Below are 21,665 nucleotides of genomic sequence, written 5' to 3' on the forward strand. Positions count from 1 at the left end.
GAGAATACACCCCAGGTTCCCGCCGCAACTCGAGAAAAACCATGAGACTTCCCCCTCGATGCGAGATGAGGCCCGATTCCCCTGCACTGCGTGCAGAGCAATTCCGTGTTGCACATCACACATGAAAGGAGCCTTGATTTCCTTGATGGCACTCCAGAGAAACCCCAAGAACACTGTTTCAAGGCTAGAGGGATCCTGAGGTCACTGTAGCAACACGAAAGAGCTCCGTGGACCAAGAATCAACACGAGATGAGAGGTTAGTCCCTGGCTTCGACTCCTGAGGAATACCACCTTACCACAAGCACCTCAAGAGGAGGCTTCTCTCAGCTCTAGGTATGTGAGAGGGATCCTGAGTTTGCGGCCTCAAGTGGAATGGACACCGCGATGCCCTGACTCGAAATAAGGCCGGATATCCCTGCAGTGACTGGAATGCAGGCTCGTCTTGCATCTCCCAAGATGAAAGGATGTCTGAATCCCCTGTGGAGACCACAGAGAAAGACCTAGTTCCCAACCTCATCGCGACCAGAGGCCTCAAATCCTTTGAAAACTCCAGAGGTATGCGGAGATCAGTGCCTCCAAAGGAGACGATGCCTGACTCCTCGTGAAACTTGATAGGAGTCCCAGGATTCTTGTGGCACGTGGAAAGGGACCCTTGGTCTCCCGCCTCAGCTGGAGAGGCGTTCCAATTGCCCTGCCAAGCCTCGAGGAGAATCCCGAGTTGTCCCTCGCAACTAGGCAGGAGTCCTGACGTGGCTGAACAAACACGTGTGTGGAAGGGCCATCCCCGTAATAACTCGAGAATATACCCCAGGTTCCCGCCGCAACTCGAGAAAAACCATGAGACTTTCCCCTCGCCGCGAGATGAGGCCCGATTCCCCTGCACTGCGTGCAGAGCAATTCTGTGTTGCACATCACACATGAAAGGAGCCTTGATTTCCTTCATGGCACTCCAGAGAAACCCCAAGAACACTGTTTCAAGGCTAGAGGGATCCTGAGGTCACTGTAGCAACACGAAAGAGCTCCGTGGGCCAAAAATCAACTCGAGATGAGAGGTTAGTCCCTGGCTTCGACTCCAGAGGAATACCACCTTACCACAAGCACCTCAAGAGGAGGCTTCTCTCAGCTCTAGGTATGTGAGAGGCACCCTGAGTTTGCGGCCTCAAGTGGAATGGACACCGCGATGCCCTGACTCGAAATAAGGCCGGATATCCCTGCAGTGACTGGAATGCAAGCTCATCTTGCATCTCCCAAGAAGAATGGGTGTCTGAATCCCCTGTGGAGACCACAGAGAAAGACCTAGTTCCCCACCTCATCGCGACAGGAAGCCTCAAATCCTTTGAAAAGTCCAGAGGTATGCGGAGATCAGTGCCTCCAAAGGAGACGATGCCTGACTCCTCGTGAAACTTGATAGGAGACCCAGGATTCCTGTGGCACGTGGAAAGGGACCCTTGGTCTCCCGTCTCAGCTGGATAGGCGTCCCAATTGCCCTGCAAAGCCTCGAGGAGAATCCCGAGTTGTCCCTCGCAACTAGGCAGGAGTCCTGACATGGCTGAACACACACGTGTGTGGAAGGGCCATCCCAGTCGTAACTCGAGAATATACCCCAGGTTCCCGCCGCAACTCGAGAAAAACCATGAGACTTCCCCCTCGCCGCGAGATGAGGCCCGATTCCCCTGCACTGCCTGCAGAGCAATTCCGTGTTGCACATCACACATGAAAGGAGCCTTGATTTCCTTGATGGCACTCCAGAGAAACCCCAAGAACACTGTTTCAAGGCTAGAGGGATCCTGAGGTCACTGTAGCAACACGAAAGAGCTCCGTGGGCCAAAAATCAACTCGAGATGAGAGGTTAGTCCCTGGCTTCGACTCCAGAGGAATACCACCTTACCACAAGCACCTCAAGAGGAGGCTTCTCTCAGCTCTAGGTATGTGAGAGGGACCCTGAGTTTGCGGCCTCAAGTGGAATGGACACCACGATGCCCTGACGCGAAATAAGGCTGGATATCCCTGCAGTGACTTGAATGCAGGCTCGTCTTGCATCTCCCAAGATGAAAGGATGTCTGAATCCCCTGTGGAGACCACAGAGAAAGACCTAGTTCCCCACCTCATCGCGACCGGAGGCCTCACATTCTTTGAAAACTCCAGAGGTACGCGGAGATCAGTGCCTCCAAAGGAGACGATGCCTGACTCCTCGTGAAACTTGATAGGAGTCCCAGGATTACTGTGGCACGTGGAAAGGGACCCTTGGTCTCCCGCCTCAGCTGGAGAGGCGTCCCAATTGCCTTGCCAAGCCTCGAGGAGAACCCCGAGTTGTGTCTCACAACTAGGCAAGAGTCCTGACGTGGCTAAACAAACACGTGGGTGGAAGGGCCATCCAGGTCGTAACTCGAGAATATACCCCAGGTTCCCGCCGCAACTCGAGAAAAACCATGAGACTTCCCCCTCGATGCGAGATGAGGCCCGATTCCCCTGCACTGCGTGCAGAGCAATTCCGTGTTGCACATCACACATGAAAGGAGCCTTGATTTCCTTCATGGCACTCCAGAGAAACCCCAAGAACACTGTTTCAAGGCTAGAGGGATCCTGAGGTCACTGTAGCAACACGAAAGAGCTCCGTGGACCAAGAATCAACACGAGATGAGAGGTTAGTCCCTGGCTTCGACTCCTGAGGAATACCACCTTACCACAAGCACCTCAAGAGGAGGCTTCTCTCAGCTCTAGGTATGTGAGAGGGATCCTGAGCTTGCGGCCTCAAGTGGAATGGACACCGCGATGCCCTGACTCGAAATAAGGCCGGATATCCCTGCAGTGACTTCAATGCGGGCTCGTCTTGCATCTCCCAGGACGAAAGGATGTCTGAATCCTCTGTGGAAAGCACAGAGAAAGACTTAGTTCCCCACCTCATCGCGACCGGAGGTCTCACATCCTTTGAAAAGTCCAGAGGTACGCGGAGATCAGTGCCTCCAAAGGAGACGATGCCTGACTCCTCGTGAAACTTGATAGGATTCCCAGGATTCCTGTGGCACTTGGAAAGGGACACTTGGTCTCCCGCCTCAGCTGGAGAGGCGTCCCAATTGCCCTGCCATTCCTCAAGGAGAATCCAGAGTTGTCCCTCGCAACTAGGCAGGAGTCCTGACGTCGCTGAAGAAACACGTGGGTGGAAGGGCCATCCCCGTCGTAACTCGAGAATATACCCCAGGTTCCCGCCGCAACTCGAGAAAAACCATGAGACTTCCCCCTCGCCGCGAGATGAGGCCCGATTCCCCTGCACTGCGTGCAGAGCAATTCCGTGTTGCACATCACACATGAAAGGAGCCTTGATTTCCTTGATGGCACTCCAGAGAAACCCCAAGAACACTGTTCCAAGGCTAGAGAGATCCTGAGGTCACTGTAGCAACACGAAAGAGCTCCGTGGGCCAAAAATCAACTCGAGATGAGAGGTTAGTCCCTGGCTTCGACTCCAGAGGAATACCACCTTACCACAAGCACCTCAAGAGGAGGCTTCTCTCAGCTCTAGGTATGTGAGAGGGACCCTGAGTTTGCGGCCTCAAGTGGAATGGACACCGCGATGCCCTGACGCGAAATAAGGCTGGATATCCCTGCAGTGACTTGAATGCAGGCTCGTCTTGCATCTCCCAAGATGAAAGGATGTCTGAATCCCCTGTGGAGACCACAGAGAAAGACCTAGTTCCCCACCTCATCGCGACCGGAGGCCTCACATCCTTTGAAAACTCCAGAGGTACGCGGAGATCAGTGCCTCCAAAGGAGACGATGCCTGACTCCTCGTGAAACTTGATAGGAGTCCCAGGATTCCTGTGGCACGTGGAAAGGGACCCTTGGTCTCCCGCCTCAGCTGGAGAGGCGTCCCAATTGCCTTGCCAAACCTCGAGGAGAATCCCGAGTTGTGTCTCGCAACTAGGCAAGAGTCCTGACATGGCTGAACAAACACGTGTGTGGAAGGGCCATCCCCGTCGTAACTCGAGAATATACCCCAGGTTCCCGCCGCAACTCGAGAAAAACCATGAGACTTCCCCCTCGCCGTGAGATGAGGCCCAATTCCCCTGCACTGTGTGCAGAGCAATTCCGAGTTGCACATCACACATGAAAGGAGCCTTGATTTCCTTGATGGCACTACAGAGAAACCCCAAGAACACTGTTTCAAGGCTAGAGGGATCCTGAGGTCACTGTAGCAACACGAAAGAGCTCCGTGGGCCAAAAATCAACTCGAGATGAGAGGTTAGTCCCTGGCTTCGACTCCAGAGGAATACCACCTTACCACAAGCACCTCAAGAGGAGGCTTCTCTCAGCTCTAGGTATGTGAGAGGGACCCTGAGTTTGCGGCCTCAAGTGGAATGGACACCGCGATGCCCTGACTCGAAATAAGGCCGGATATCCCTGCAGTGACTGGAATGCAGGCTCGTCTTGCATCTCCCAAGACGAAAGGGTGTCTGAATCCCCTGTGGAGACCACAGAGAAAGACCTAGTTCCCCACCTCATCGCGACAGGAGGCCTCAAATCCTTTGAAAACTCCAGAGGTATGCGGAGATCAGTGCCTCCAAAGGAGACGATGCCTGACTCCTCGTGAAACTTGATAGGAGACCCAGGATTCCTGTGGCACGTGGAAAGGGATCCTTGGTCTCCCGTCTCAGCTGGAGAGGGGTCCCAATTGCCCTGCAAAGCCTCGAGGAGAATCCCGAGTTGTCCCTCGCAACTAGGCAGGAGTCCTGACATGGCTGAACACACACGTGTGTGGAAGGGCCATCCCCGTCGTAACTCGAGAATATACCCCAGGTTCCCGCCGCAACTCGAGAAAAACCATGAGACTTCCTCCTCAATGCGAGATGAGGCCCGATTCCCCAGCACTGCGTGCAGAGCAATTCCGTCTTGCACATCACACATGAAAGGAGCCTTGATTTCCTTGATGGCACTCCTGAGAAACCCCAAGAACACTGTTTCAAGGCTAGAGGGATCCTGAGGTCACTGTAGCAACACGAAAGAGCTCCATGGACCAAGAATCAACACGAGATGAGAGGTTAGTCCCTGGCTTCGACTCCTGAGGAATACCACCTTACCACAAGCACCTCAAGAGGAGGCTTCTCTCAGCTCTAGGTATGTGAGAGGGACCCTGAGTTTGCGGCCTCAAGTGGAATGGACACCGCGATGCCCTGACTCGAAATAAGCCCGGATATCCCTGCAGTGACTTGAATGCAGGCTCGTCTTGCATCTCCCAAGAAGAAAGGATGTCTGAATCCCCTGTGGAGACCACAGAGAAAGACCTAGTTCCCCACCTCATCGCGACCGGAGGCCTCACATCCTTTGAAAACTCCAGAGGTACGCGGAGATCAGTGCCTCCAAAGGAGACGATGCCTGACTCCTCGTGAAACTTGATAGGAGTCCCAGGATTCCTGTGGCACTTGGAAAGGGACACTTGGTCTCCCGCCTCAGCTGGAGAGGCGTCCCAATTGCCCTGCCAAGCCTCGAGGGGAATCCAGAGTTGTCCCTCGCAACTAGGCAGGAGTCCTGACGTCGCTGAAGAAACACGTGGGTGGAAGGGCCATCCCCGTCGTAACTCGAGAATATACCCCAGGTTCCCGCCGCAACTCGAGAAAAACCATGAGACTTCCCCCTCGCCGCGAGATGAGGCCCGATTCCCCTGCACTGCGTGCAGAGCAATTCCGTGTTGCACATCACACATGAAAGGAGCCTTGATTTCCTTGATGGCACTCCAGAGAAACCCCAAGAACACTGTTTCAAGGCTAGAGAGATCCTGAGGTCACTGTAGCAACACGAAAGAGCTCCGTGGGCCAAAAATCAACTCGAGATGAGAGGTTAGTCCCTGGCTTCGACTCCAGAGGAATACCACCTTACCACAAGCACCTCAAGAGGAGGCTTCTCTCAGCTCTAGGTATGTGAGAGGGACCCTGAGTTTGCGGCCTCAAGTGGAATGGACACCGCGATGCCCTGACTCGAAATAAGGCCGGATATCCCTGCAGTGACTGGAATGCAAGCTCATCTTGCATCTCCCAAGACGAAAGGGTGTCTGAATCCCCTGTGGAGACGACAGAGAAAGACCTAGTTCCCCACCTCATCGCGACAGGAAGCCTCAAATCCTTTGAAAACTCCAGAGGTATGCGGAGATCAGTGCCTCCAAAGGAGACGATGCCTGACTCCTCGTGAAACTTGATAGGAGACCCAGGATTCCTGTGGCACGTGGAAAGGGACCCTTGGTCTCCTGTCTCAGCTGGATAGGCGTCCCAATTGCCCTGCAAAGCCTCGAGGAGAATCCCGAGTTGTCCCTCGCAACTAGGCAGGAGTCCTGACATGGCTGAACACACACATGTGTGGAAGGGCCATCCCCGTCGTAACTCGAGAATATACCCCAGGTTCCCGCCGCAACTCGAGAAAAACCATGAGACTTCCCCCTCGCCGCGAGATGAGGCCCGATTCCCCTGCACTTCCTGCAGAGCAATTCCGTGTTGCACATCACACATGAAAGGAGCCTTGATTTCCTTAATGGCACTCCAGAGAAACCCCAAGAACACTGTTTCAAGGCTAGAGGGATCCTGAGGTCACTGTAGCAACACGAAAGAGCTCCGTGGGCCAAAAATCAACTCGAGATGAGAGGTTAGTCCCTGGCTTCGACTCCAGAGGAATACCACCTTACCACAAGCACCTCAAGAGGAGGCTTCTCTCAGCTCTAGGTATGTGAGAGGGACCCTGAGTTTGCGGCCTCAAGTGGAATGGACACCACGATGCCCTGACTCGAAATAAGGCTGGATATCCCTGCAGTGACTTGAATGCAGGCTCGTCTTGCATCTCCCAAGATGAAAGGATGTCTGAATCCCCTGTGGAGACCACAGAGAAAGACCTAGTTCCCCACCTCATCGCGACCGGAGGCCTCACATTCTTTGAAAACTCCACAGGTACGCGGAGATCAGTGCCTCCAAAGGAGACGATGCCTGACTCCTCGTGAAACTTGATAGGAGTCCCAGGATTACTGTGGCACGTGGAAAGGGACCCTTGGTCTCCCGCCTCAGCTGGAGAGGCGTTCCAATTGCCTTGCCAAGCCTCGAGGAGAATCCCGAGTTGTGTCTCACAACTAGGCAAGAGTCCTGACGTGGCTGAACAAACACGTGTGTGGAAGGGCCATCCAGGTCGTAACTCGAGAATATACCCCAGGTTCCCGCCGCAACTCGAGAAAAACCATGAGACTTCCCCCTCGATGCGAGATGAGGCCCGATTCCCCTGCACTGCGTGCAGAGCAATTCCGTGTTGCACATCACACATGAAAGGAGCCTTGATTTCCTTCATGGCACTCCAGAGAAACCCCAAGAACACTGTTTCAAGGATAGAGGGATCCTGAGGTCACTGTAGCAACACGAAAGAGCTCCGTGGACCAAGAAGCAACACGAGATGAGAGGTTAGTCCGTGGCTTCGACTCCTGAGGAATACCACCTTACCACAAGCACCTCAAGTGGAGGGTTCTCTCAGCTCTAGGTATGTGAGAGGGATCCTGAGTTTGCGGCCTCAAGTGGAATGGACACCGCGATGCCCTGACTCGAAATAAGGCCGGATATCCCTGCAGTGACTTCAATGCAGGCTCGTCTTGCATCTCCCAGGACGAAAGGATGTCTGAATCCTCTGTGGAAAGCACAGAGAAAGACTTAGTTCCCCACCTCATCGCGACCGGAGGCCTCACATCCTTTGAAAACTCCAGAGGTACGCGGAGATCAGTGCCTCCAAAGGAGACGATGCCTGACTCCTCGTGAAACTTGATAGGAGTCCCAGGATTCCTGTGGCACTTGGAAAGGGACACTTGGTCTCCCGCCTCAGCTGGAGAGGCGTCCCAATTGCCCTGCCAAGCATCGAGGAGAATCCAGAGTTGTCCTTAGCAACTAGGCAGGAGTCCTGACGTCGCTGAAGAAACACGTGGGTGGAAGGGCCATCCCCGTCGTAACTCGAGAATATACCCCAGGTTCCCGCCGCAACTCGAGAAAAACCATGAGACTTCCCCCTCGACGCGAGATGAGGCCCGATTCCCCTGCACTGCGTGCAGAGCAATTCCGTGTTGCACATCACACATGAAAGGAGCCTTGATTTCCTTGATGGCACTCCAGAGAAACCCCAAGAACACTGTTTCAAGGCTAGACAGATCCTGAGGTCACTGTAGCAACACGAAAGAGCTCCGTGGGCCAAAAATCAACTCGAGATGAGAGGTTAGTCCCTGGCTTCGACTCCAGAGGAATACCACCTTACCACAAGCACCTCAAGAGGAGGCTTCTCTCAGCTCTAGGTATGTGAGAGGGACCTTGAGTTTGCGGCCTCAAGTGGAATGGACACCGCGATGCCCTGACGCGAAATAAGGCTGGATATCCGTGCAGTGACTTGAATGCAGGCTCGTCTTGCATCTCCCAAGATGAAAGGATGTCTGAATCCCCTGTGGAGACCACAGAGAAAGACCTAGTTCCCCACCTCATCGCGACCGGAGGCCTCACATCCTTTGAAAATTCCAGAGGTACGCGGAGATCAGTGCCTCCAAAGGAGACGATACCTGACTCCTCGTGAAACTTGATAGGAGTCCCAGGATTCCTGTGGCACGTGGAAAGGGACCCTTGGTCTCCCGCCTCAGCTGGAGAGGCGTCCCAATTGCCTTGCCAAGCCTCGAGGAGAATCCCGAGTTGTGTCTCGCAACTAGGCAAGAGTCCTGACGTGGCTGAACAAACACGTGTGTGGAAGGGCCATCCCCGTCGTAACTCGAGAATATAACCCAGGTTCCCGCCGCAACTCGAGAAAAACCATGAGACTTCCCCCTCGCCGTGAGATGAGGCCCAATTCCCCTGCACTGTGTGCAGAGCAATTCCGTGTTGCACATCACACATGAAAGAAGCCTTGATTTCCTTGATGGCACTCCAGAGAAACCCCAAGAACACTGTTTCAAGGCTAGAGGGATCCTGAGGTCACTGTAGCAACACGAAAGAGCTCCGTGGGCCAAAAATCAACTCGAGATGAGAGGTTAGTCCCTGGCTTCGACTCCAGAGGAATACCACCTTACCACAAGCACCTCAAGAGGAGGCTTCTCTCAGCTCTAGGTATGTGAGAGGGACCCTGAGTTTGCGGCCTCAAGTGGAATGGACACCACGATGCCCTGACTCGAAATAAGGCCGGATATCCCTGCAGTGACTGGAATGCAGGCTCGTCTTGCATCTCCCAAGACGAAAGGGTGTCTGAATCCCCTGTGGAGACCACAGAGAAAGACCTAGTTCCCCACCTCATCGCGACAGGAGGCCTCAAATCCTTTGAAAACTCCAGAGGTACGCGGAGATCAGTGCCTCCAAAGGAGACGATGCCTGACTCCTCGTGAAACTTGAGAGGAGACCCAGGATTCCTGTGGCACGTGGAAAGGGATACTTGGTCTCCCGTCTCAGCTGGAGAGGGGTCCCAATTGCCCTGCAAATCCTCGAGGAGAATCCCGAGTTGTCCCTCGCAACTAGGCAGGAGTCCTGACATGGCTGAACACACACGTGTGTGGAAGGGCCATCCCCGTCATAACTCGAGAATATACCCCAGGTTCCCGCCGCAACTCGAGAAAAACCATGAGACTTCCCCCTCGCCGCGAGATGAGGCCCGATTCCCCTGCACTGCGTGCAGAGCAATTCCGTGTTGCACATCACACATGAAAGGACCCTTGATTTCCTTGATGGCACTCCAGAGAAACCCCAAGAACACTGTTTCAAGGCTAGAGGGATCCTGAGGTCACTGTAGCAACACGAAAGAGCTCTGTGGGCCAAAAATCAACTCGAGATGAGAGGTTAGTCCCTGGCTTCGACTCCTGAGGAATACCACCTTACCACAAGCACCTCAAGAGGAGGCTTCTCTCAGCTCTAGGTATGTGAGAGGGACCCTGAGTTTGCGGCCTCAAGTGGAATGGACACCGCGATGCCCTGACGCGAAATAAGGCTGGATATCCCTGCAGTGACTTGAATGCAGGCTCGTCTTGCATCTCCCAAGATGAAAGGATGTCTGAATCCCCTGTGGAGACCACAGAGAAAGACCTAGTTCCCCACCTCATCGCGACCGGAGGCCTCACATCCTTTGAAAACTCCAGAGGTACGCGGAGATCAGTGCCTCCAAAGGAGACGATGCCTGACTCCTCGTGAAACTTGATAGGAGTCCCAGAATTCCTGTGGCACGTGGAAAGGGACACTTGGTCTCCCGCCTCAGCTGGAGAGGCGTCCCAATTGCCTTTCCAAGCCTCGAGGAGAATCCCGAGTTGTGTCTCGCAACTAGGCAAGAATCCTGACGAGGCTGAACAAACACGTGTGTGGAAGGGCCATCCCCGTCGTAACTCGAGAATATACCCCAGGTTCCCGCCGCAACTCGAGAAAAACCATGAGACTTCCCCCTCGCCGCGAGATGAGGCCCGATTCCCCTGCACTGCGTGCAGAGCAATTCTGTGTTGCACATCACACATGAAAGGAGCCTTGATTTCCTTGATGGCACTCCAGAGAAACCCCAAGAACACTGTTTCAAGGCTAGAGGGATCCTGAGGTCACTGTAGCAACACGAAAGAGCTCCGTGGGCCAAAAATCAACTCGAGATGAGAGGTTAGTCCCTGGCTTCGACTCCAGAGGAATACCACCTTACCACAAGCACCTCAAGAGGAGGCTTCTCTCAGCTCTAGGTATGTGAGAGGGACCCTGAGTTTGCGGCCTCGAGTGGAATGGACACCGCGATGCCCTGACTCGAAATAAGGCCGGATATCCCTGCAGTGACTTGAATGCAGGCTCGTCTTGCATCTCCCAAGATGAAAGGATGTCTGAATCCCCTGTGGAGACCACAGAGAAAGAACTAGTTCCCCACCTCATCGCGACCGGAGGCCTCACATCCTTTGAAAACTCCAGAGGTACGCGGAGATCAGTGCCTCCAAAGGAGACGATGCCTGACTCCTCGTGAAACTTGATAGGAGTCCCAGGATTCCTGTGGCACGTGGAAAGGGACCCTTGGTCTCCCGCCTCAGCTGGAGAGGCGTCCCAATTGCCCTGCCAAGCCTCGAGGAGAATCCCGAGTTGTGTCTCGCATCTAGGCAAGAGTCCTGACGTGGCTGAACAAACACGTGTGTGGAAGGGCCATCCCCGTCGTAACTCGAGAATATACCCCAGGTTCCCGCCGCAACTCGAGAAAAACCATGAGACTTCCCCTCGCCGCGAGATGAGGCCCGATTCCCCTGCACTGCGTGCAGAGCAATTCTGTGCTGCACATCACACATGAAAGGAGCCTTGATTTCCTTCATGGCACTCCAGAGAAACCCCAAGAACACTGTTTCAAGGCTAGAGGGATCCTGAAGTCACTGTAGCAACACGAAAGAGCTCCGTGGACCAAAAATCAACTCGAGATGAGAGGTTAGTCCCTGGCTTCGACTCCAGAGGAATACCACCTTACCACAAGCACCTCAAGAGGAGGCTTCTCTCAGCTCTAGGTATGTGAGAGGGACCCTGAGTTTGCGGCCTCAAGTGGAATGGACACCGCGATGCCCTGACTCGAAATAAGGCCGGATATCCCTGCAGTGACTGGAATGCAGGCTCGTCTTGCATCTCCCAAGACGAAAAGGTGTCTGAATCCCCTGTGGAGACCACAGAGAAACAACTAGTTACCCACCTCACCGCGACAGGAGGCCTTAAATCCTTTGAAAACTCCAGAGGTACGCGGAGATCAGTGCCTCCAAAGGAGACGATGCCTGAATCCTCGTGAAACTTGATAGGAGACCCAGGATTCCTGTGGCACGTGGAAAGGGACCCTTGGTCTCCCGTCTCAGCTGGAGAGGCATCCCAATTGCCCTGCAAAGCCTCGAGGAGAATCCCGAGTTGTCCCTCGCAACTAGGCAGGAGTCCTGACATGGATGAACACACACGTGTGTGGAAGGGCCATCCCCGTCGTAACTCGAGAATATATTCCAGGTTCCCGCCGCAACTTGAGAAATACCATGAGACTTTCCCCTCGCCGCGAGATGAGGCCCGATTCCCCTGCACTGCGTGCAGAGCAATTCCGTGTTGCACATCACACATGAAAGGAACCTTGATTTCCTTGATGGCACTCCAGAGAAACCCCAAGAACACTGTTTCAAGGCTAGAGGGATCCTGAGGTCACTGTAGCAACAAGAAAGAGCTCCGTGGACCAAGAATCAACACGAGATGAGAGGTTAGTCCCTGGCTTCGACTCCTGAGGAATACGACCTTACCACAAGCACCTCACGAGGAGGCTTCTCTCAGCTCTAGGTATGTGAGAGGGACCCTGAGTTTGCGGCCTCAAGTGGAATGGACACCGCGATGCCCTGACGCGAAATAAGGCCGGATATCCCTGCAGTGACTTCAATGAAGGCTCGTCTTGCATCTCCCAGGACGAAAGGATGTCTGAATCCCCTGTGGAATGCACAGAGAAAGACTTAGTTCCCCACCTCATCGCGACCGATAGCCTCACATCCTTTGAAAACTCCAGAGGTAAGCGGAGATCAGTGCCTCCAAAGGAGACGATGCCTGACTCCTCGTGAAACTTGATAGGAGTCCCAGGATTCCTGTGGCACTTGGAAAGGGACACATGGTCTCCTGCCTCAGCTGGAGAGGCGTCCCAATTGCCCTGCCAAGCCTCGAGGAGAATCCAGAGTTGTCCCTCGCAACTAGGCAGGAGTCCTGACGTCGCTGAAGAAACACGTGGGTGAAAGGGCCATCCTCGTCGTAACTCGAGAATATACCCCAGGTTCCCGCCGCAACTCGAGAAAATCCATGAGACTTCCCCCTCGCCGCGAGATGAGGCCCGATTCCCCTGCACTGCGTGCAGAGCAATTCTGTGTTGCACATCACACATGAAAGGAGCCTTGATTTCCTTCATGGCACTCCAGAGAAACCCCAAGAACACTGTTTCAAGGCTAGAGGGATCCTGAGGTCACTGTAGCAACACGAAAGAGCTCCGTGGACCAAAAATCAACTCGAGATGAGAGGTTAGTCCCTGGCTTCGACTCCAGAGGAATACCACCTTACCACAAGCACCTCAAGAGGAGGCTTCTCTCAGCTCTAGGTATGTGAGAGGGACCCTGAGTTTGCGGCCTCAAGTGGAATGGACACCGCGATGCCCTGACTCGAAATAAGGCCGGATATCCCTGCAGTGACTGGAATGCAGGCTCGTCTTGCATCTCCCAAGACGAAAGGGTGTCTGAATCCCCTGTGGAGACCACAGAGAAAGAGCTAGTTCCCCACCTCATTGCGACCGGAGGCCTCACATCCTTTGAAAACACCAGAGGTACGCGGAGATCAGTGCCTCCAAAGGAGACGAAGCCTGACTCCTCGTGAAACTTGATAGGAGTCCCAGGATTCTTGTGGCACGTGGAAGGGACCCTTGGTCTCCCGCCTCAGCTGGAGAGGCGTTCCAATTGCCCTGTCAAACCTCGAGGAGAATCCCGAGTTGTCCCTCGCAACTAGGCAGGAGTCCTGACGTGGCTGAACAAACACGTGTGTGGAAGGGCCATCCCCGTCGTAACTCGAGAATATACCCCAGGTTCCCGCCGCAACTCGAGAAAAACCATGAGACTTCCCCCTCGATGCGAGATGAGGCCCGATTCCCCTGTACTGCGTGCAGAGCAATTCCGTCTTGCACATCACACATGAAAGGAGCCTTGATTTCCTTGATGGCACTCCAGAGAAACCCCAAGAACACTGTTTCAAGGCTAGAGGGATCCTGAGGTCACTGTAGCAACACGAAAGAAGTCTGTGGACGAAAAATCAACTGGAAAAGAGAGGTTAGTCCCTGGATTCGTCTCCAGAGGAATACCACCTTACCACAAGCACCTCAAGAGGAGGCTTCTCTCAGCTCTAGGCATGTGAGAGGGACCCTGAGTTTGCGGCCTCAAGTGGAATGGACACCGCGATGCCCTGACTCGAAATAAGGCCGGATATCCCTGCAGTGACTTCAATGCGGGCTCGTCTTGCATCTCCCAGGACGAAAGGATGTCTGAATCCCCTGTGGAAAGCACAGAGAAAGACTTAGTTCCCCACCTCATCGCGACCGATAGCCTCACATCCTTTGAAAACTCCAGAGGTACGCGGAGATCAGTGCCTCCAAAGGAGACGATGCCTGACTCCTCGTGAAGCTTGATAGGAGTCCCAGGATTCCTGTGGCACTTGGAAAGGGACACTTGGTCTCCCCCCTCAGCTGGAGAGGCGTCCCAATTGCCCTGCCAAGCCTCGAGGATAATCCAGAGTTGTCCCTCGCAACTAGGCAGGAGTCCTGACGTCGCTGAAGAAACACGTGGGTGGAAGGGCCATCCCCGTCGTAACTCGAGAATATACCCCAGGTTCCCGCCGCAACTCGATAAAAACCATGAGACTTCCCCCTCGCCGCGAGATGAGGCCCGATTCCCCTGCACTGCGTGCAGAGCAATTCCGTGTTGCACATCACACATGAAAGGAGCCTTGATTTCCTTGATGGCACTCCAGAGAAACCCCAAGAACACTGTTTCAAGGCTAGAGGGATCTTGAGGTCACTGTAGCAACACGAAAGAGCTCCGTGGACCAAGAATCAACACGACATGAGAGGTTAGTCCCTGGCTTCGACTCCTGAGGAATACCACCTTACCACAAGCACCTCAAGAGGAGGCTTCTCTCAGCTCTAGGTATGTGAGAGGGATCCTGAGTTTGCGGCCTCAAGTGGAATGGACACCGCGATGCCCTGACTCGAAATAAGGCCGGATATCCCTGCAGTGACTTGAATGCAGGCTCGTCTTGCATCTCCCAAGAAGAAAGGATGTCTGAATCCCCTGTGGAGACCACAGAGAAAGACCTAGTTCCCCACCTCATCGCGACCGGAGGCCTCACATCCTTTGAAAAGTCCAGAGGTACGCGGAGATCAGTGCCTCCAAAGGAGATGATGCCTGACTCCTCGTGAAACTTGATAGGAGTCCCAGGATTCTTGTGGCACGTGGAAAGGGACCCTTGGTCTCCCGCCTCAGCTAGAGAGGCGTTCCAATTGCCCTACCAAGCCTCGATGAGAATCCAGAGTTGTCCCTCGCAACTAGGCAAGAGTCCTGACGTCGCTGAAGAAACACGTGTGTGGAAGGGCCATCCCCGTCGTAACTCGAGAATATACCCCAGGTTCCCGCCGCAACTCGAGAAAAACCATGAGACTTCCCCCTCGCCGCGAGATGAGGCCCGATTCCCCTGCACTGCGTGCAGAGCAATTCCGTGTTGCACATCACACATGAAAGGAGCCTTGATTTCCTTGATGGCACTCCAGAGAAACCCCAAGAACACTGTTTCAAGGCTCGAGGGATCCTGAGGTCACTGTAGCAACACGAAAGAGCTCCGTGGACCAAAAATCAACTCGAGATGAGAGGTTAGTCCCTGGCTTCGACTCCAGAGGAATACCACCTTACCACAAGCACCTCAAGAGGAGGCTTCTCTCAGCTCTAGGTATGTGAGAGGGACCCTGAGTTTGCGGCCTCAAGTGGAATGGACACCGCGATGCCCTGACTCGAAATAAGGCCAGATATCCCTGCAGTGACTGGAATGCAGGCTCGTCTTGCATCTCCCAAGACGAAAGGGTGTCTGAAACCTCTGTGGAGACCACAGAGAAAGACCTAGTTCCCCACCTCATCGCGACAGGAGGCCTCAAATCCTTTGAAAACTCCAGAGGTATGCGGAGATCAGTGCCTCCAAAGGAGACGATGCCTGACTCCTCGTGAAACTTGATAGGAGTCCCAGGATTCCTGTGGCACTTGGAAAGGGACACTTGGTCTCCCGCCTCAGCTGGAGAGGCGTCCCAATTGCCCTTCCAAGCCTCGAGGAGAATCCAGAGTTGTCCCTCGCAACTAGGCAGGAGTCCTGACGTCGCTGAAGAAACACGTGTGTGGAAGGGCCATCCCCGTCGTAACTCGAGAATATAACCCAGGTTCCCGCCGCAACTCGAGAAAAACCATGAGACTTCCCCCTCGCCGCGAGATGAGGCCCGATTCCCCTGCACTGCGTGCAGAGCAATTCCGTGTTGCACATCACACATGAAAGGAGCCTTGATTTCCTTGATGGCACTCCAGAGAAACCCCAAGAACACTGTTTCAAGGCTAGAGGGATCCTGAGGTCACTGTAGCAACACGAAAGTGCTCCGTGGGCCAAAAATCAACTCGAGATGAGAGGTTAGTCCCTGGCTTCGACTCCAGACGAATACCACCTTACCACAAGCACCTCAAGAGGAGGCTTCTCTCAGCTCTAGGTATGTGAGAGGGACCCTGAGTTTGCGGCCTCAAGTGGAATGGACACCGCGATGCCCTGACGCGAAATAAGGCTGGATATCCCTGCAGTGACTTGAATGCAGGCTCGTCTTGCATCTCCCAAGATGAAAGGGTGTCTGAATCCCCTGTGGAGACCACAGAGAAAGACCTAGCTCCCCACCTCATCGCGACAGGAGGCCTCAAATCCTTTGAAAAATCCAGAGGTATGCGGAGATCAGTGCCTCCAAAGGAGACGATGCCTGACTCCTCGTGAAACTTGATAGGAGACCCAGGATTCCTGTGGCTCGTGGAAAGGGACCCTTGGTCTCCCGTCTCAGCTGGAGAGGCGTCCCAAATGCCCTGCAAAGCCTCGAGGAGAATCCCGAGTTGTCCCTCGCAACTAGGCAGGAGTCCTGACATGGCTGAACACACACGTGTGTGGAAGGGCCATCCCCGTCGTAACTCGAGAATATACCCCAGGTTCCCGCCGCAACTCGAGAAAAACCATGAGACTTCCCCCTCGCCGCGAGATGAGGCCCGATTCCCCTGCACTGTGTGCAGAGCAATTCCGTGTTGCACATCACACATGAAAGGAGCCTTGATTTCCTTGATGGCACTCCAGAGAAACCCCAAGAACACTGTTTCAAGGCTAGAGGGATCCTGAGGTCACTGTAGCAACACGAAAGAGCTCCGTGGACCAAAAATCAACACGAGATGAGAGGTTAGTCCCTGGCTTCGACTCCTGAGGAATACCACCTTACCACAAGCACCTCAAGAGGAGGCTTCTCTCAGCTCTAGGTATGTGAGAGGGATCCTGAGTTTGCGGCCTCAAGTGGAATGGACACCGCGATGCCCTTACTCGAAATAAGCCCGGATATCCCTGCAGTGACTGGAATGCAGGCTCGTCTTGCATCTCCCAAGAAGAAAGGATGTCTGAATCCCCTGTGGAGACCACAGAGAAAGACCTAGTTCCCCACCTCATCGCGACCGGAGGCCTCACATCCTTTGAAAAGTCCAGAGGTACGCGGAGATCAGTGCCTCCAAAGGAGACGATGCCTGACTCCTCGTGAAACTTGATAGGAGTCCCAGGATTCTTGTGGCACGTGGAAAGGGACCCTTGGTCTCCCGCCTCAGCTGGAGAAGCGTTTCAATTGCCCTACCAATCCTCGAGGAGAATCCCGAGTTGTCCCTCGCAACTAGGCAGGAGTCCTGACGTGGCTGAACAAACACGTGGGTAGAAGGGCCATCCCCGTCGTAACTCGAGAATATACCCCAGGTTCCCGCCGCAACTCGAGAAAAACCATGAGACTTCCCCCTCGATGCGAGATGAGGCCCGATTCCCCTGTACTGCGTGTAGAGCAATTCCGTCTTGCACATCACACATGAAAGGAGCCTTGATTTCCTTGATGGCACTCCAGAGAAACCCCAAGAACACTGTTTCAAGGCTAGAGGGATCCTGAGGTCACTGTAGCAACACGAAAGAACTCTGTGGACCAAAAATCAACTCGAAAAGTGAGGTTAGTCCCTGGATTCGTCTCCAGAGGAATACCACCTTACCACAAGCACCTCAAGAGGAGGCTTCTCTCAGCTCTAGGTATGTGAGAGGGACCCTGAGTTTGCGGCCTCAAGTGGAATGGACACCGCGATGCCCTGACTCGAAATAAGGCCGGATATCCCTGCAGTGATTTCAATGCAGGCTCGTCTTGCATCACCCAGGACGAAAGGATGTCTGAATCCCCTGTGGAAAGCACAGAGAAAGACTTAGTCCCCACCTCATCGCGACCGATAGCCTCACATCCTTTGAAAACTCCAGAGGTACGCGGAGATCAGTGCCTCCAAAGGAGACGATGCCTGACTCCTCGTGAAACTTGATAGGAGTCCCAGGATTCCTGTGGCACTTGGAAAGGGACACTTGGTCTCCCGCCTCAGCTGGAGAGGCGTCCCAATTGCCCTGCCAAGCCTCGAGGAGAATCCAGAGTTGTCCCTCGCAACTAGGCAGGAGTCCTGACGTCGCTGAAGAAACACGTGGGTGGAAGGGCCATCCCCGTCGTAACTCGAGAATATACCCCAGGTTCCCGCCGCAACTCGAGAAAAACCATGAGACTTCCCCCTTGCCGCGAGATGAGGCCCGATTCCCCTGCACTGCGTGCAGAGCAATTCCGTGTTGCACATCACACATGAAAGGAGCCTTGATTTCCTTGATGGCACTCCAGAGAAACCCCAAGAACACTGTTTCAAGGCTAGAGGGATCCTGAGGTCACTGTAGCAACACGAAAGAGCTCCGTGGGCCAAAAATCAACTCGAGATGAGAGGTTAGTCCCTGGCTTCGACTCCAGAGGAATACCACCTTACCACAAGCACCTCAAGAGGAGGCTTCTCTCAGCTCTAGGTATGTGAGAGGGACCCTGAGTTTGCGGCCTCATGTGGAATGGACATCGCGATGCCCTGACGCGAAATAAGGCTGAATATCCCTGCAGTGACTTGAATGCAGGCTCGTCTTGCATCTCCCAAGATGAAAGGATGTCTGAATCCCCTGTGGAGACCACAGAGAAAGACCTAGTTCCCCACCTCATCGCGACCGGAGGCCTCACATCCTTTGAAAACTCCAGAGGTACGCGGAGATCAGTGGCTCCAAAGGAGACGATGCCTGACTCCTCGTGAAACTTGATAGGAGTCCCAGGATTCCTGTGGCACGTGGAAAGGGACCCTTGGTCTCCCGCCTCAGCTGGAGAGGCGTCCCAATTGCCTTGGCAAGCCTCGAGGAGAATCCCGAGTTGTGTCTCGCAACTAGGCAAGAGTCCTGACGTGGCTGAACAAACACGTGTGTGGAAGGGCCATCCCCGTCGTAACTCGAGAATATAACCCAGGTTCCCGCCGCAACTCGAGAAAAACCATGAGACTTCCCCCTCGCCGTGAGATGAGGCCCAATTCCCCTGCACTGTGTGCAGAGCAATTCCGTGTTGCACATCACACATGAAAGGAGCCTTGATTTCCTTGATGGCACTCCAGAGAAACCCCAAGAACACTGTTTCAAGGCTAGAGGGATCCTGAGGTCACTGTAGCAACACGAAAGAGCTCCGTGGGCCAAAAATCAACTCGAGATGAGAGGTTAGTCCCTGGCTTCGACTCCAGAGGAATACCACCTTACCACAAGCACCTCAAGAGGAGGCTTCTCTCAGCTCTAGGTATGTGAGAGGGACCCTGAGTTTGCGGCCTCAAGTGGAATGGACACCACGATGCCCTGACACGAAATAAGGCCGGATATCCCTGCAGTGACTGGAATGCAGGCTCGTCTTGCATCTCCCAAGACGAAAGGGTGTCTGAATCCCCTGTGGAGACCACAGAGAAAGACCTAGTTCCCCACCTCATCGCGACAGGAGGCCTCAAATCCTTTGAAAACTCCAGAGGTACGCGGAGATCAGTGCCTCCAAAGGAGACGATGCCTGACTCCTCGTGAAACTTGAGAGGAGACCCAGGATTCCTGTGGCACGTGGAAAGGGATACTTGGTCTCCCGTCTCAGCTGGAGAGGGGTCCCAATTGCCCTGCAAATCCTCGAGGAGAATCCCGAGTTGTCCCTCGCAACTAGGCAGGAGTCCTGACATGGCTGAACACACACGTGTGTGGAAGGGCCATCCCCGTCATAACTCGAGAATATACCCCAGGTTCCCGCCGCAACTCGAGAAAAACCATGAGACTTCCCCCTCGCCGCGAGATGAGGCCCGATTCCCCTGCACTGCGTGCAGAGCAATTCCGTGTTGCACATCACACATGAAAGGACCCTTGATTTCCTTGATGGCACTCCAGAGAAACCCCAAGAACACTGTTTCAAGGCTAGAGGGATCCTGAGGTCACTGTAGCAACACGAAAGAGCTCTGTGGGCCAAAAATCAACTCGAGATGAGAGGTTAGTCCCTGGTTTCGACTCCTGAGGAATACCACCTTACCACAAGCACCTCAAGAGGAGGCTTCTCTCAGCTCTAGGTATGTGAGAGGGACCCTGAGTTTGCGGCCTCAAGTGGAATGGACACCGCGATGCCCTGACGCGAAATAAGGCTGGATATCCCTGCAGTGACTTGAATGCAGGCTCGTCTTGCATCTCCCAAGATGAAAGGATGTCTGAATCCCCTGTGGAGACCACAGAGAAAGACCTAGTTCCCCACCTCATCGCGACCGGAGGCCTCACATCCTTTGAAAACTCCAGAGGTACGCGGAGATCAGTGCCTCCAAAGGAGACGATGCCTGACTCCTCGTGAAACTTGATAGGAGTCCCAGAATTCCTGTGGCACGTGGAAAGGGACACTTGGTCTCCCGCCTCAGCTGGAGAGGTGTCCCAATTGCCTTGCCAAGCCTCGAGGAGAATCCCGAGTTGTGTCTCGCAACTAGGCAAGAGTCCTGACGAGGCTGAACAAACACGTGTGTGGAAGGGCCATCCCCGTCGTAACTCGAGAATATACCCCAGGTTCCCGCCGCAACTCGAGAAAAACCATGAGACTTCCCCTCGCCGCGAGATGAGGCCCGATTCCCCTGCACTGCGTGCAGAGCAATTCTGTGCTGCACATCACACATGAAAGGAGCCTTGATTTCCTTCATGGCACTCCAGAGAAACCCCAAGAACACTGTTTCAAGGCTAGAGGGATCCTGAAGTCACTGTAGCAACACGAAAGAGCTCCGTGGACCAAAAATCAACTCGAGATGAGAGGTTAGTCCCTGGCTTCGACTCCAGAGGAATACCACCTTACCACAAGCACCTCAAGAGGAGGCTTCTCTCAGCTCTAGGTATGTGAGAGGGACCCTGAGTTTGCGGCCTCAAGTGGAATGGACACCGCGATGCCCTGACTCGAAATAAGGCCGGATATCCCTGCAGTGACTGGAATGCAGGCTCGTCTTGCATCTCCCAAGACGAAAAGGTGTCTGAATCCCCTGTGGAGACCACAGAGAAACAACTAGTTACCCACCTCACCGCGACAGGAGGCCTTAAATCCTTTGAAAACTCCAGAGGTACGCGGAGATCAGTGCCTCCAAAGGAGACGATGCCTGAATCCTCGTGAAACTTGATAGGAGACCCAGGATTCCTGTGGCACGTGGAAAGGGACCCTTGGTCTCCCGTCTCAGCTGGAGAGGCATCCCAATTGCCCTGCAAAGCCTCGAGGAGAATCCCGAGTTGTCCCTCGCAACTAGGCAGGAGTCCTGACATGGCTGAACACACACGTGTGTGGAAGGGCCATCCCCGTCGTAACTCGAGAATATACCCCAGGTTCCCGCCGCAACTCGAGAAAAACCATGAATCTTCCCCCTCGATGCGAGATGAGGCCCGATTCCCCTGTACTGCGTGCAGAGCAATTCCGTCTTGCACATCACACATGAAAGGAGCCTTGATTTCCTTGATGGCACTCCAGAGAAACCCCAAGAACACTGT

This window comes from Cervus elaphus, unplaced genomic scaffold, assembly GCF_910594005.1.
Source record: "Cervus elaphus unplaced genomic scaffold, mCerEla1.1, whole genome shotgun sequence".
Taxonomy (NCBI): Eukaryota; Metazoa; Chordata; class Mammalia; order Artiodactyla; family Cervidae; genus Cervus; species Cervus elaphus.